We start from the raw sequence: 16,057 nt of genomic DNA on the forward strand, positions 1-16,057 counted from the left end.
ACACATAGACACGAACATACACACACACACACACACAGAGTGTCAAATTGACACATGTGGCAGTCTCAGTGGCATACCAGCGCAGGACGGAGCCACATATAGGCAGTGGGCTGGCTACATATATATATAAATATATATACTAATATATTTGTATATATATACATATATATATATATATATTTAGAGACACAGAGAGAGAGAGAACGAGAAAAAGAGGAAGACACTGGCTTCTACACTGGCTGCTTGTCGGGTACAGCGATGATGATGGTGGCGGTGGTGATGTTGATGATGAAGGCTGCGCAGGATTATTCAACTCTCCCTCCTTCATCCTCCTTTTTTATTTCTTATAATCTGCTTTCCTTTTTTATTATCTGGCAACCCCTCCTCTCCTTTATTATTCTCCTTTTTATTCTTTTTCTCCGTTTTTTCCGTCCTCTCAGCTGCTGCTGCTGCTGCCACTGAGTCAGCGGGAGATTATTATTATCATTATTTTTTATTATTTTTATTATTTTTTCATTATTTTCCTATGGGTGGATTATAGCAGCTGCTTCGGTCTTCCTCCTTTATTGTCCTTTTGCCTCCTGAAACGCTGCACTACTGTACACAGAGCGGAGAGAGGAGGACGGAGAGCTGAAGACTGAAGAGGATAAAAAAGATAAAGAGGAGGTGAGTGTGATTTTTCTTAAAATCTTTTTTTAATCACTTTTATCTCTGTATTGCACACACTCAAACGTGCAGCAGGGGTGAGTGTGAATATATGTGTGTGTGTGTGTATGTGTGTGTGAGATATATGTATATATATATATATATGTATGTGTGGTAATATTATTATATAATAGTAATAATAGTATATATTCTGTATGATTCTGTATGATGTGTGAGACTCATATCATCTCACATCTCTTCTAAATGTTTATACTTCTAAGACAATCGTCTACATATAATGTTGATAATGTGTATGCATATATAATATATAATATATGTATATATTTATATATACAGCATGCATATGAAAGAAATAAAGGTGTCCATCACATCTTGTGTTATTATCTAGTGTCATATCATGAAATAATATAAATAAAGCACAATAATATTAGATTAGAGATGGAAAAGCTAATAATTCTACCAGCTTGTGGATGAAAGCGAGAGAGAGAGCGTGAGAGAGAGCGAAAGAACGAGAGAGAGAGATATAGATAGATAGATAGATAGATAGAGAGTGAGAAAGAGAAAGAAAAAGAGAAAGAAAAAGGGGTGTGAAGAAGGGATGAGGGGGGGGTCAGAGCAGTGGGAATGCTGTTTGGTGAGCCTGAGCATGTGAGAACGATGGCGTATGTCTCGCTGCTTAGACTGGAAGCCCTAAACACGAACACACACACACACACACACACACACACACACACACACACACACACACACACACACACACACACACATGCATGCATGCATTTACACACACATGCATGCATGCATTTACACACACATGCATGCATGCATTTGCATACACACACACAAACAAACACACACACTTCACAGATTGACATCCTGAAACCGTGCATTGACAACTTCCACACTCTCACATACTGTAATTACTACATTACATAGAGTGAAGTGAGGATGCCTGTGATCTGAGTGTGTCTATGGGTGGACGTGTGTGTGTGTGTGTGTTGTGTTTCAGTGTAAGTATGTGTGTTGAGAGTGTGTGTGTGTGTGTGTGTGTGTCTTCTCTTTTTCTCTTGGAGGCTGCTCTCAATAATTGATGCCAGTGGCTTCAGTGCTTTTGTTACTCGTGTCTCTTTGTTCTGCTCCAGCCTCTATTAACTCTCAGTCTGGCTCATTTATATATATATGTGTGTGTGTGTGTGTGTGTGTGTGTGTGTGTGTGTTTATATGTGTGCTTCATATGTCTGCTTTGGATGATGATGATTATGTGTGTTGTGTGTGTGTGTGTACTTGTGTGAATGAGTGCTTGGGTGCTGAATTAGCTTCTGTGTGTATATATGTATGTGTATGTGTGTGTGTGTGTGTGTTTGGTTATATCTGTAAATAAAGCATAAGTAAAATAAGAAGTGAAGCAATTCTAAACCACAGGTGTGTATCTATATGTTTAGTAGTGTGTTATCAGTATTTGAATGCCTATTAAACACATATAAATACATTTAAAATACAAATATATATTTTTAAAAATCAATGTCTATACAGAACATTTATACAGCTCTGCAAAAAAAATAAATGCAGAGAGCTCTTCAGTTTCTGAATCAGTTTCTCTGATTTTGCTATTTATAGGTTTATGTTTGAGTAAAATGAACATTGTTGTTTTATTCTATGAACTACAGACAACATTTCTCCCAAATTACAAATAAAAATATTCTCATTTAGAGCATTTATTTACAGAAAATGAGAAATGACTGAAATAATCAAATATACTCCTTTTATTTGAGTTTAACTGCTGATAAGGTGCACTTTAATCTGATATATTAGCCAGATAGCGCTAATTACCACTGCCGTGAACAAACTGTTGTTTGCAAAATGCTGTTTACACACTAAAAGTGCGGTATGTGCAGCGTTCACTGCATGCAACCCATTAAAAACACTGTAAACTGTAAAAAACACATAGTTCACACAGCTGTGAGCAGTGAACTCAGCACAGACCGTGCTCAGTGTGTAAACAGCATGGAGCAGCAGAGGCAGCGTTTGTGAGATTAGCATTAGATTAGCACTGCACATATATATACGCACTGGAACATATATTTATTCTTTCTTGCTCCCGTACCAGACTCTGGCTCTGACCAATCAGAGGAGACTCTTATGTGCTCACATGGTTTATTGGTGCGCATTTTGGTGCGTTTAGGTTTTTATGCCTGTGTGAAAACAAACCAAACAGAAGGAGAAACTGAAGCTCCAAATAAACAATAAATTCATCAACTGATCCAGATCATAAGAACTTTTACTTTAATTACAGGTGTGAAAACACCTTTATATTCATATTTTAATATCGAACCCGATAGTTTTAAGTCTACAGCAGAAATAAAGGGATCACTGCCTCACTTTTCCAGTACTTTTAGAGGAAACATCGACATTTAAAAATAACCAAATTTATTAGAAACACACTCACACACACATTGCATCAAGATTTTCAATCACTGACCTCAAAAATTCCATTAATTTACCACATTATAAAGTTAAAAGCAACAAGTGAAAAATCAGACACTATGGGTTTGGAAACATAAAACATAAAACACTCATATAAAGTGCAGATTTTCCGCTAATGGAATTTTCCAGAGAAATATTAAAACTGAAGCTGTAAAACTCATTTATTGCTCATTCAGGCTCGTTAGTGTCTCACTGATTGTGTAACATCTGGAAATGGGTCTCTTTTCAGTCATTTGCAATTCATTTTCCACTAGACTGACTGAATAAACCCAGATTAAATAGAATAGTTTTTAAACATGTTTGGTCTAAACACGAGATTATTATTATTATTAAGTATTTTACAGTCTAACATTGCTTTTAACCAACTAAATATATAAAAAAGATGCCCACATGCATTGCATGCATATTGATTTCAAATGAACACATTTGGGATTTTAACTAAAATGTTCAATTTTAACATTTAATTATAAAAAGTATATATCAATAAATCATTATACATAGTTACCCAACATCCCCAAATGAGTTTCCTCCTTTAAGATGCTTTGCCAGTTTTTTTTAATGCAGTTGTCCTCATTTATTGCATGTTTGTGGGTCTGTTTCTGCCTTCAGTTTTAACACTAAAAATTGTACAGCATCCAGACAGTATGCTGTACAATTTAAAAAACAAACTACAAAAGTTTCTTTGATTTTAGCAAATTAAAAACCTCTGGAATATAATCAAGAGGAAGATGGATGATCACAAACCATCAAACCACCAAACTGAACTGCTTGAATTTTTACACCAGGAGTAAAGCAGCATAAAGTTATCCAAAAGCAGTGTGCAAGACTGGTGGAGGAGAACATGATGACAAGATGCATGAAAAAAAAAAACTGTGATTAAAAACCAAACAGGTTTATTCCACCAAATATTGATTATTTCTGAACCTTTAAAACTTTATGAATATGAACTTGTTTTCTTTGCATTATTTGAGGTCTGAAAGCTCTGCATCTTTTTTATTATTTCAGCCATTTCTCTGCCATTTTCTGTAAATAAATGCTCTAAATGAGAATATTTTTATTTGTAATTTGGGAGAAATGTTGTCTGTAGTTTATAGAATAAAACAACAATGTTCATTTTACTCAAACAAAAACCTATAAATAGCAAAATCAGAGAAACTGATTCATTTTTTTACAGAGCTGTAAGTGTAAAGGAGCTACAGCAACAACTGATCTGAGGATCTAAAAGAACTGGAGGTTAAATTTGGGCTCTGGAGTTGGAGATGTAGGTCAGAATCAGTGAGGGAAGCCAGGGGAAGCCTGAGAGTCGTGTTCTGGAGCTGGCTGAGTAATTCCTGTATACAGAGAATTACAGTAGTCAGATTGTAATAATGAGATACAGGCGTGGATAACTGTTTCCAGCGCCTTAAATTATAAGATTTTAAAATTTTAAAATAGATTTTAGCTTGCAGATTGGTGACTGAGTTGATAAAAAACTGCATTGACCTTTAAATTGATTTTTTTGTTAATTTTAACCTCTTAAACTCATTGGAAACATTGATGTTTCCTGCCTATTCTTCCCCCACTGACAGATTGCATTGCTTTGCATGTTGTTAAGAATTAGTTAGAAATCATTCGGGTATAAGAGTACTTTAATTGTAGGTTCATTTCATAGATTTTTATTTTTTTGTTATTTTAATTGCTTTGCATAATAATTCGACCTGTTCCTAATACTGCTACCATGAGTATCGGGAGATTTTACTACTATAAAACTATTAATATGTCAAATGTGCTGCTTTTAATTGAAGCACTTCATTTTATAATATGATCATCATCATCTAAAAGCAGGTTATCATGATTCAGCTACTCAAGCACTCTATTATCCCACGGGAATAAACACACAGCTAACAACCACCCATCATACAGAGTGTGTGTGTGTGTGTGTGTGTGTGTGTGTGCTTTATCACAGGACTGGATTTGTTACAGGATTGGATCACACCTGTTGACTTTTACCAATACATTATGATAATTTGTATTTTTAATTGATCTTAAATCATTAAAATACATTTTGTGAAGTTAGATTTTAGAGTTTATGAGTTGTCAGCCTTTTCAACTCGTATTTATGTTAAATTAACTTTCTCATTGGCTCCTATAACTATTTATTTGCATAGTGGGTGTGTCTCCCTCTCCCCCTCGCTCACCATCAGTGTGTGGTAATTTCCCCCAAGCCTACCGTCTCTTGTGTATTGTGAGCAGCTTTGGTGTTGTAGGCTATTAGAGCAAATTGCAATTTGGTGCATGCATGTGTTACTTATGTGTAAAAACTCATTGTCCTAAGCTCTATCCAGATAGAATTAGTTTCTCAGGGGGTTTCTGGGTAATTTTTATCCTCTATGATTTTATTCCCGTCCAGAACGATCATGTAGGTGTTTTATTTCTCAGACGTCCTCTGATAAATAAATTACAGGCTGAATTATCTACTGTTTGTCTCTGAACTCCGTGCTCCTCCGGTAATTTTAGTCCCGTCCGGACGCACATCTCTGAGTTTCGTCTCCTCGCCTTTAATAAAATAGATATTTGTCCACTGCCGCGCACCGTAATTACACTTTGGACACGCCACGGTTTCCACAGAGATCCATGTAAAAAAAAAAAAAAACAGCGAGTGGAAATGGAGGAGCTCCTGAACACCGCAATGTCCTTCCAGGAACTTATAACTTAAATAACATTAAAGCTAAATCACTGGAAAAAAGGAAAACAACTCATGTTAAGAAGTTGACTTTAGCCTAAGCTTTTAGTTTATCTTATTATTTAACAGATAATATTGAATATTGATTAGCCAATAGTAAGTTATAAGCTAGGCTAAGCCAGGCATGGCTATCATGGGTCCTGCATAGGGCTGGGTATCGAAAGGAAGTGCTCTAAAGTCTGAGTCTACTTCGAAAGATTCACCCACATTTTATTTTCCTTTAATCTGTCGACAAACCGCTACTGTGCAGAAGTTTCTCTTTCTCTCTTTCTATCTCTTTATCTCTCTCTCTCTCCCTTTTTCTTTTTAGTCTCTCTCTCGCTCTCTCTCCCCTTTCTCTTTCCCCCTTTTTCTCTCTCTCTTTCTTTCTCTCTTTCTCTTCTCTATTTTCTCTCTCTTTCTTTACCTCTCTATATCTCTTTCTATTTATCTTTTTTTTCTTTCATTAATAAACAATTAAGAAATATAAGCACTGTTTGATATTTGCACTTAAGTAAATAAAAAATTATTGAATATATAGTTTCCATTAATATATTGAGAAAACAATTCTAATTGTTGAATAATGCAAAATATTGTTTATTATTGTTATTGTCCAAATTATAGAAATGATAGAAATGATAGAAATTATTTGATGATATTTGGAAAGAGCAAACAACTCTTAAAAACTGAACTGCATATAGTTCAAGAAGTTAAAATAATGCTGTTGTTTTTGTTCTTAATAAAGCGCCACAAATATAAAAATGCTCATTGTTTTCATTACAACATGATACAGAAAGATCTTGGAGCATCTCATCTTTAATAAATAGGTTGAGTGAGAATAATTTTATTTTTTATTTTTAGAAAAATAGAGAAAAAGTATTAAAATAAGTATCGAATTAAAAAATGTTTTAGTTCTGCGTGATCTATAAAATAACATGCAGGTAGGATTATATGCACAGTGCCCTGGTCACGACGGGCACGAAGCCACCAGGTCTGTGGATGGTGTGGGTGGGTATAGAGGCGGGTTTTGGGAGGTCAGGTTATTGGCCGCCTGCAGAGGCAGGAGGAAGTATATGTGCTGCAGGTTCACTGCAGAAAATACAAGTTTACTCCCTCAGGAAAATCCTAATTAGCTCTATATAGTAAGAGCGACTTCTCAATTAGGTCTGCAGAGGATATATAATCAGCAATATATAACAGGAAAAAGGTCACAATGCAGCACGGCTGCCTCAGAATGTGTTGCAAACAGTGTTATTAAACCAAAAAGCATGTGTTGGCCAATAAATCTGGAAATCAAGCCAATGCAGAAATCTTACACACTGCAAAAGGTGTATCATAATGCTTATTACTATCTTACACCCCACCAACAGTCTATCTTCACTCCTTCCTCCTGCCTGGTTTAAACAGCAGCAGATCTTCTGAATATATCTACACTGATGGGCGTGGTGTTCTGGAAATGAGGTGTGTTCAGGTACATTTCTGGAGTTTTATCTTGTTTATCTTGGTAACAGAAAACACAGGAGCTCTACTGACTGATTAAAACCCTGACAACAGTCAACACGTTCATCGCTATCTCGGTAACACAGGCGCCGTGCCGAGCCGAGCGTACACCCCCACTTATTACACACACATGAACACACAGCAGCACAAACCCAACTTTTACATCAACAATAAACAGAATAGTAAATAAAATAACATTGCTGTTCCCGTAAATGAGCTGCTGGAGCTCCTTCACAGCGTCAACCAGCAGCTCAGTTTCCTCTGCTGAGAAGAGTTTGTTGAACACGTCCAGGTAGCTGCACCGTTACAATAGCAATCCGCCAAAGACAGAGCTCACCTGATCTACTCTTAAAGAGAATGATGAGCTCTTAAAGAGACACTCTGATTGGTTTATTATTATTTCATGTTATGTACAAAATTAAAATAATTAGAACATGCCTTTTGCTTTATGTTTTGAGACGCCCAAGGTGTACTTTTCCCGACGTTAGGACAGCAAAGTTACACTGACACACGGCTTGCCTATAGATCACTCAATTTCAATTTTGTTGACCAGTACTTCTGTACTTCTTTACTTACTTTACTTTACACAGAATGTTATAAATGCTTGGCAAATCCTGCTACCCAACACTGAACTTCTAATGTCACCAGCTTTATCTCCATACAGTAAATATATGCCGAAAAAATGTATTAAAATACTGGAATAAGACAGTTTCAATATTTCTATATCTCAGGGAATACATCCCCAAAAAACAGTAACAGTGTGTTCCACACAGTGTCATAATGCCCTCCCTGAGGCAGCTGATACATCCTGAAGTGAATGAAAGTTTTATTTATTTTTATATATTGCTGATAAAATAAGACATAAGAAAGGTACCACTTTTAAATAAGAATACCTTTATAAAGGGGTTATAAATGGTTTACAATTAGTTTATTAATGGTTGCTAATTAGGTTGTAAATGCCTAAATCATTATTAATCAGTTATAACACATCATTAGAAAGGGCAACAATGTAGATAGCAGAGGATTCACTATTTGACAAACAACAGGTCATTGCTGCTCTTTCTATGTATGTGTTATAACTGATTATTACTTATTTTTAAGGCATGTACAACCTAATTAGCAACCATTAATAAACTAATTGTAAACCATTTATAAACCAGACAATCCAGCAGAGATGTTCAAAACTGATCATCTAAACAAGAGGAGCTTAATTTGAAGATCTAAAATATTGTATAAAACAGATTTTGGATTGTTTAACACACTATTGTATTTCCGTTTACTAAATTTAATTTTATATGTTTTTATTTGTAGTTTGGATGAGTTTAGTGTTAATCTACAATACAGCAACAACAGCACACACTGCCAGCATATTTTCCATTACACACAATGTTTCCCAGCAATGGGCAGATGGACACCCCACCACACACTCCCAAAAGACACACACACACACACACACACACACACACACACACACTCTGACTGATGTCACAGGTGACGAGCTGAAGAGCCAGAGGCAGCCATTTTGAAACACACTAGCCTGCTGTAAACAGAGCACATCCTGACCTCATCATCAACACCGCAACACCACTTGAGACACACACACACACACATGCAAACCGTCTGATCCCTGCTCTCCTTATGGTCACCTGATCCCTCGGGATCACCACTCGACCTTCGACTTTAGACACATGAGCCGTCCCCAGCCAGGAGCTCCACCCAACCAGAAACTGTGAGAGTGTGTGTGGTGTGAGTGTGTGTGTGTGTGTGTGTGTGTGTGTGTATACTCTGGAGATAAAAGTTATGTGCTCTACTAAACACACACCTGAATCACATCATTCATTCACTCGCCCACATTTACAAACCCCACTGAGAGATCTTACACAATCACTACTAACACCATACTATAGACGCCTCTGCTGAGAAACTACATCATTATAAGTATAATATATGGATGGTTTATACTAAACCAAATGGACAATTTTCCTAAGTTTGATTGACCATTACTCTAGAATACAACAGTAATATGACTTATAACGTATATGGTTAATAGTATAGAAAGTGTTGTTCAATAATATAATGGTGTCATTTGATAATAATTTGATTCCCTGGTTTTATAGAACTCCAAATCTAGCTTTGTGCAAAAAACGAATGGACAGTTTTCCATCATATAGAAGCTGAGAAACTGGCATTCAGTATAATATAATGATGGTTTATGCAAAACCGAATGGACATTTTTTCTAAGTTTGACCTCACATTAGTCTAAAACGCAACAGTAAGATAACTTAGAACTTTTATGGTTTATAGTATTGAATGTTTCCTTCAATAATCTATTGGTCTCATTTGAAAGCAGTTTGATTAGCTGGTTTTGTAGGACTACATTAATTAATATTATTAGACAGGAAAAAATATACATTTTTCTGAAGTTTGACTGCCCTTTACTCCAAAGTGTTAGAGTAAAATCACTTAGAACTTTTATGGTCAGTAATATGAAATGTTTTCTTTGTGGATTTATTGGTGTCATTTGATAACAGTTTGATTTGCTGGTTTTATAGAACTTCAAAATCTGCTTTATGCAAAACCAAATAGATATTTTTCCTAGGTTTGACCTTCCATTACTACAAAATGCTACAATAAAATTACTTATAACTTTTATGGATAATAGTATTGAAATTGTTCTTCAATATTATAATGGTGTCATTTGATAATAGTTTGATTTCCTGGTTTTATAGAACTCCAAATCTTGCTTTGTACAAAACCAAATTGATAATCTTCAAACTGGAATCAAATCAGAGACCTCTGGTATCTCAGATCTGAGGTCTTTTCACTCATTTGTTTAAGTGAGCAACAGTAAAAGCTAACTATAATTGTGCTACTAGAAATTAGGAATACATTACATTGTTAAATAAAATGCTGGGGAAACTCTATGCCGTGAAAACTGCCGTGATGTTTTAAATGTTTGTAGAGTTTGTCTCTCTCTTTTTTATTTTCTGTCACAAGCAGTTTTTTCTCTTGTTTCCATGTTTTTTAATGATTTTTAATAAGCAACAATCAACCATGCTGAATAACAGCACACTTTTAAATCCATCAAATATAAAAACTACATATTGTGCAGGACGCTTAAAAAATATATGTAAAAAAATGCTTATAATTGTCTGGGCTGAGACCTGGATCTTTAGATACCCAGGCAACGCCCCTGGTGCACGCGGCAACTGTAATTCATCTTTTCCCAAAAATATGTTATAATTTTATTGCTTATAACTATTAACAAGCTTTACATATTTTTTTCACTAATATGCTTACTAATATAATGATGATTTTTCACAAGCCTTATTTTTTGGTGGCCTACGCTCAGTGCTGACAGTGGCTCCAACTAACATGATGTAAAATGTAAGATAAAGTTTAAGTGAATCTTGCTTTCTTTTGGCTGCATCTCTTCATATTTCCATAGCAACAGAATCAGCATTTTATCCTGCGGTCAGACAGATATTTTTCCCTGAATAGGGTTTTTGTAGCATAAAAGTAAAACTCTTTAAATCAAACAGAGCTGTATATTGTGTGTATAAATCACAGAATTCAGTATAATATTACTTGAATCTCCCTCTTGGTGGCTGTAGTACAGTATTAGAGAACCACTTTAACATGAATAAAAAATTCACAGTGAGAACAAGTCTAAAAGTACAGCGCAGAAAAATACAGCCTTAAAACAGCAGGAAAAGATTTAAAACTGTGTTAAAATTAAACATTTCAATAAATATAGTGGGAAAAATCTACACCTCCTCTATATTCATACAAAATAGAGGTGAAAACTAATTAATTAATTTACATTACAATTTGCATTTAAAAAGCACATCTTCTATGCAAACAGTTGGTTTTACGACCCAGTTGTCATAAAACATACATTTTTGACCGCACCAAAAAGGCACCTAAATTGCTCATAACCAATACAATTAGTTGTGGGCGTGGCCATGCCAGATTATATCTTATGCAAAGAAATTTAATAAATTAATTAGATGTTATTTTCTAGAACAATAAAACTAAGTAAGGCTGGTAAAAGATATTTTAACTGTTTTAAACTCACATAATAATTCTGCATTTAACTTAATTATTAATCATTATTTATTAAAGCTGACAGAATGCTTTTACTCAGTGTTTTAAATTGTTATTGGTTATTGATTGTTCGTATACAGTACATAACAAGTGTGTTAAAAATTGCTCAGATGCAGTTTTACAAGCCTATTTACAACCCTGTTATTTTCCTTACTATTGGCTGGTTTATGCTACTGCAGTGGAACAGTCTAGCTTAGCTTAGCATAGACATAGCTTTTTTGTATATGACTTTTTATAATGATTCCTTAGAATTACTGAGAATTGTCTGGCTCTATTTAATCTGTGCAGTTAACACACACACACATAATAAGGCCCTATTTTACACCATGCACAAGGAGCGTTGTGATGCTCATTGCTATCTTACACTCGACCAATAGTCTTTTTTCACTCCTTCCACCTGCATCGTGCACCGTGCAGCTTGATTTAGGGCGTGTCAGTGTGTCTTTGCTATTAGAACCGTGGGAAAAGTATGCTTTGTACTAGGCATGTACTAATTCTCTTATTAATTAATCATGGTTGTGGTTAATTTTGGGAGTAACGTGAAATAATGAACCAATCAGAGTGTCTCTTGCTCATCATTCTCTTTAAGAGTAGATCAGGTGAGCTCTGTCTTTGGTGGATTGCTATTGTAACGGTGCAGCTACCTGGACGTGTTCAACAAACTCTTCTCAGCAGAGGAAACTGAGCTGCTGGTTGACGCTGTGAAGGAGCTCCAGCAGCTCATTTACGGGAACAGCAATGTTATTTTATTTACTATTCTGTTTATTGTTGATGTAAAAGTTGGGTTTGCGTTGCCAAGATAGCGATGAATGTCTGACTGTTGGCGTCTGTCTAGGTTGTATTCAGTCAGTGGAGCTCCTGTGTTTTCTGTTACCAAGATAAACAAGATAAAACTCCAGAAATGTACCTGAACACACCTCATTTCCAGAACACCACGCCCATCAGTGTAGATATATTCAGAAGCTCTGCTGCTGTTTAAGGTAGAATGTGTAAAAATAGACTGTTGGTGGAGTGTAAGATTGCATGTAAGAGTACCGCGACACATTTTGCACAGGCTCCAGTTAGAATACAAATGAAATCAACAGGTCTTTCTATCTTTCGTTCATTGTTGCGGATGCTAACGCTAAATGTAGCGGCTCTGTAAAGATGCAGATAGGCTCGCTATCCCTTACACACTCTTTTATCCCTGGTTGAAAGTGACTGGCGGTCTCTGTAAAGCGGCACGATGGCAGTTGGTAAGATACACACACCCCCATCTATTATTCACACCAACTAAAGAACTGAGGGACGAATTCTGATCAAGGAAAACCACTAAGGACCCCGATTACAGGACTTTTACTTTAGATGAGCTTGTGGTTTCAGGACACGGTCAATACAGCTCACACTCAGCTCTGTAAAAAATGAAGAGATCACTTCAGTTTCTGATTCAGTTTCTCTGATTTTGCTATTTATAGGTTTATGTTTGAGTAAAATGAACATTGTTGTTTTATTCTATAAACTACAGACAGCATTTCTCCCAAATTCCAAATAAAACTATTCTCATTTAGAGCATTTATTTACAGAAAATGAAAAATGGCTGAAATAAAAAAGAAGATGCAGAGCTTTCAGACCTCAAATAATACAACAAAAAAATACACTTCAAAGTTTAGCTACCACTTTAAAATAAGACTTCCCTTATAAAGGGTTTATACATGGTTTATAAATGAGTTTATTAATTATTATTGAATATTAGATTGTAAATGCTTAAGTATGTAGAAAGATTTGACAGTATAAATAAGTGTGGAAGCACATTTGAAAATTTTCAGGTCACTGTTGCCATTTCTATTTATGTGTTGCTACAGATATATTTTTAACTGCTAATTAATGGGTTTTAAAGTATTTGCAACCTAATTAATAACCTTTAATAAACTCATTTATCACCATTCATAAAGCCTTTATAAAGGCAGTCTTATTTTAAAGTGTTACCCAAGTTTATATTCAATATTCATAAAGTTTTAAGAGTTCAGAAATAATCAATATTTGGTGGAATAATCCTGGTTGGTTTTTAATCACAGTTTTTTTTTTTTATGCATCTTGGCATCATGTTCTCCTCCACCAGTCTTACACACTGCTTTTGGATAACTTTATGCTGCTTTACTCCTGGTGCAACAATTCCAGCAGTTCAGTTTGGTGGTTTGATGGCTTGTGATCATCCATCTTCCTCTTGATTATATTCCAGAGCTTTTTTTAATTTGGTAAAATCAAAGAAACTCATCATTTTTAAGTGCTCTCTTATTTTTTCCAGAGCTGTTGTATATCATTGGTTGTTTTTGGGTTCAGGAAGTGAACGTCTGGATCTTTCAGTTCAATAATCCTCAGTGCTGAACAGAACTGTTTGAAAGGCACGGGGCCAGAAAAGCCTGACATAAAGAATAAAATCATTACTGCTGTGCTCCCGCTAAAACAAGCAGCAGCAGAGAGAGGATTGATGTAAAAGTCACTTCATAAACTACGACGCTGAAGATGATGAACGACCGAGTCTGAGATGCTCGTCTGTGAAGCAGTTTCTACATACTGACAACTGTCTGAAATGAAGCTTAAGCTGAATGATAATGATACTGGGAAATAGGACAGACCTGTTACAATAACAATATTGTATGGACAATATATCATTAAAGACATTATTGTGATAAATTATATTATTGTAATTTAAAGACCATTAAATGCCACTGACATAATTTACTTACAATTACACATATATAGCACCTTTTTGCCACTTAAGAATGCATACAATTACATTCTATACACACACTAAACACACAATGGTGTGAGAGGTGGCAGCCAATCAAGCACAGCATACTCTCAACCGGAAACCACTGTCCACCTAAGCTAAGATAACTCTTGAATACCAATCCATCCATACCTGGGCTTACCGTCACACACACGTTCATACACCAGAACAATTTTATGGTATAATAAAACTTTAATATACAATTTACCTGCTCTCCATGGTTTTGGACTGTGGAAGGAAACCAGGGTGTGATGATATAATAGAATAACAAAAAAGTACACCCTTTTAAATTAAACAGTTTAATGCATACCTGTCAAGTCTCCCGTTTTGGCCGGGAAACTACCGTATTTTACTCCTCTTTCCCGCCGTCCTCCCGTATTAGTATTTTCCCGTAAATTTCCCGTATTATACTAAAATAAAAAAATATATATTATTGAGGAGACAGGGCACTGACCGCTCTCTTAACCAATCGTGGAGCCGATTCAAGGAGAAAGTCCCGCCTTTCAGGAGAAACAGCCAATCAGCTTGCAAAGGAGGGTCAGTGTGGGAAAGCCCCCCGTCGCTGTGAGTTCAGGCAGCTAGTTAGAGCAGCTGATGTTAAAACATACATGGATATACAGCAATTTTTCTAAAAGAAAGGTAACGGTAGGCTAATCATGTAAACTGTGATGAGATTTTTCTGATAGCTGTTTAAAAATACAACTTGTGACTTTAGAAAAAAATACAGCTTGTGACTCTAGAACTAGAAATGTGGAGAGGACCGAAATTAACTGAACTGATCAGGGGTGGAGTGATCAAAAGAAAGAAGTATTAATTAAAAATTATTGTGTAGGCCCCTTAGGACTCATTTTTACTGATGGAATATATCTGGTCCATGTCCTTTTAGTAAAAGCTCATAATACTATTTTTAGTTCACCAACAGTCATTTTGCAGAATTTGTGCACCCTTTGTTCAATTTTAAATCCATTAAATAAATAAAAGATATATCATATAAAAGAGTGCATTTATGGCAAAAAGACATGAAATCTTAATTTTTTAAAAAATAAATAGAAAAGGGTTTTTAATTTGGCTGTATTAAAAGAATGACATATGTAGGAATGTCCACAACATTTCAGATTCTGATAATCTAATTGTAGTGTGTAAGTGGTTCACATGTGGTTATTTTAGATTTTTTGTAAACCTGTTTTAAAATGTAAGGGATACTGAACCTTCGTTGGGCTGGTGGGACGGCTTTAGGAGTACAGAGGAAAATATCCCTTATTCTTAAATCTAAAACTTGACAGGTATGGTTTAATGTTTATTTAGACGCAGTTATTGCAGCACTGGCTAAAATACTGTTTACTGTTTACTGCAAGTAATTGGTTGCACTCAGAGAAAAGGGAGCTGGATACTTTTGCACACTTTTTTTTCTTCTTCTTTACTGTTTTTTTTATTTGTAATTATTTTTTTTATTCGTGCACTGTTTTCTTACCACTTCACAACTATATACCACATTGTGTTGGTCTTTCCCTGTTAAATTTACACAATTAAATATATTTATGTTTGTGGTTGTAATGTGTGCAGGTGTATGGATCACACTAAACAAATAGGGAGTGGGAATGGTATATGTTTATACTTCTCTACATCCAATCACAATCAGATTCACTCTATGGATGGAGAGATTTATCTGGATAGGGGTTTTATTGAACGATGAGAAGCTGAATTAAAAACGAGGCTGTTTTTATTCAAATGTAAGGGGTAGAAAGTTCAGATAATTGTGTGAAAATGTAAAATACTTATTGCAGTAAAGTAAAGATAACCTACATTTCTACTGAAGTAATGAAATAAAG

At 35.3% G+C, this 16,057-nt stretch overlaps 2 protein-coding genes across 2 annotated transcripts in view; one reads left to right on the top strand and one right to left on the bottom strand.

Moving 5' to 3' along the window:
* cacna2d4a (calcium channel, voltage-dependent, alpha 2/delta subunit 4a) overlaps positions 1-16,057 on the bottom strand; it is a 150,282-nt gene that overhangs the window by 57,482 nt on the left and 76,743 nt on the right. The gene's annotated exons all lie outside the window — the stretch shown is intronic.
* The window catches only part of lrtm2a (leucine-rich repeats and transmembrane domains 2a), a 47,498-nt gene that overhangs the window by 419 nt on the left and 31,022 nt on the right, over positions 1-16,057 (top strand). Inside the window, exon 1 of the mRNA XM_007230691.3 lies at positions 1-666. This exon is cut by the window's left edge and continues 419 nt beyond it. The gene's annotated coding sequence lies outside the window, so the exon portion shown is untranslated. The remainder of the gene's footprint in view (positions 667-16,057) is intronic.

The sequence above is a fragment of the Astyanax mexicanus genome, chromosome 2 (assembly GCF_023375975.1).
Source record: "Astyanax mexicanus isolate ESR-SI-001 chromosome 2, AstMex3_surface, whole genome shotgun sequence".
Taxonomy (NCBI): Eukaryota; Metazoa; Chordata; class Actinopteri; order Characiformes; family Acestrorhamphidae; genus Astyanax; species Astyanax mexicanus.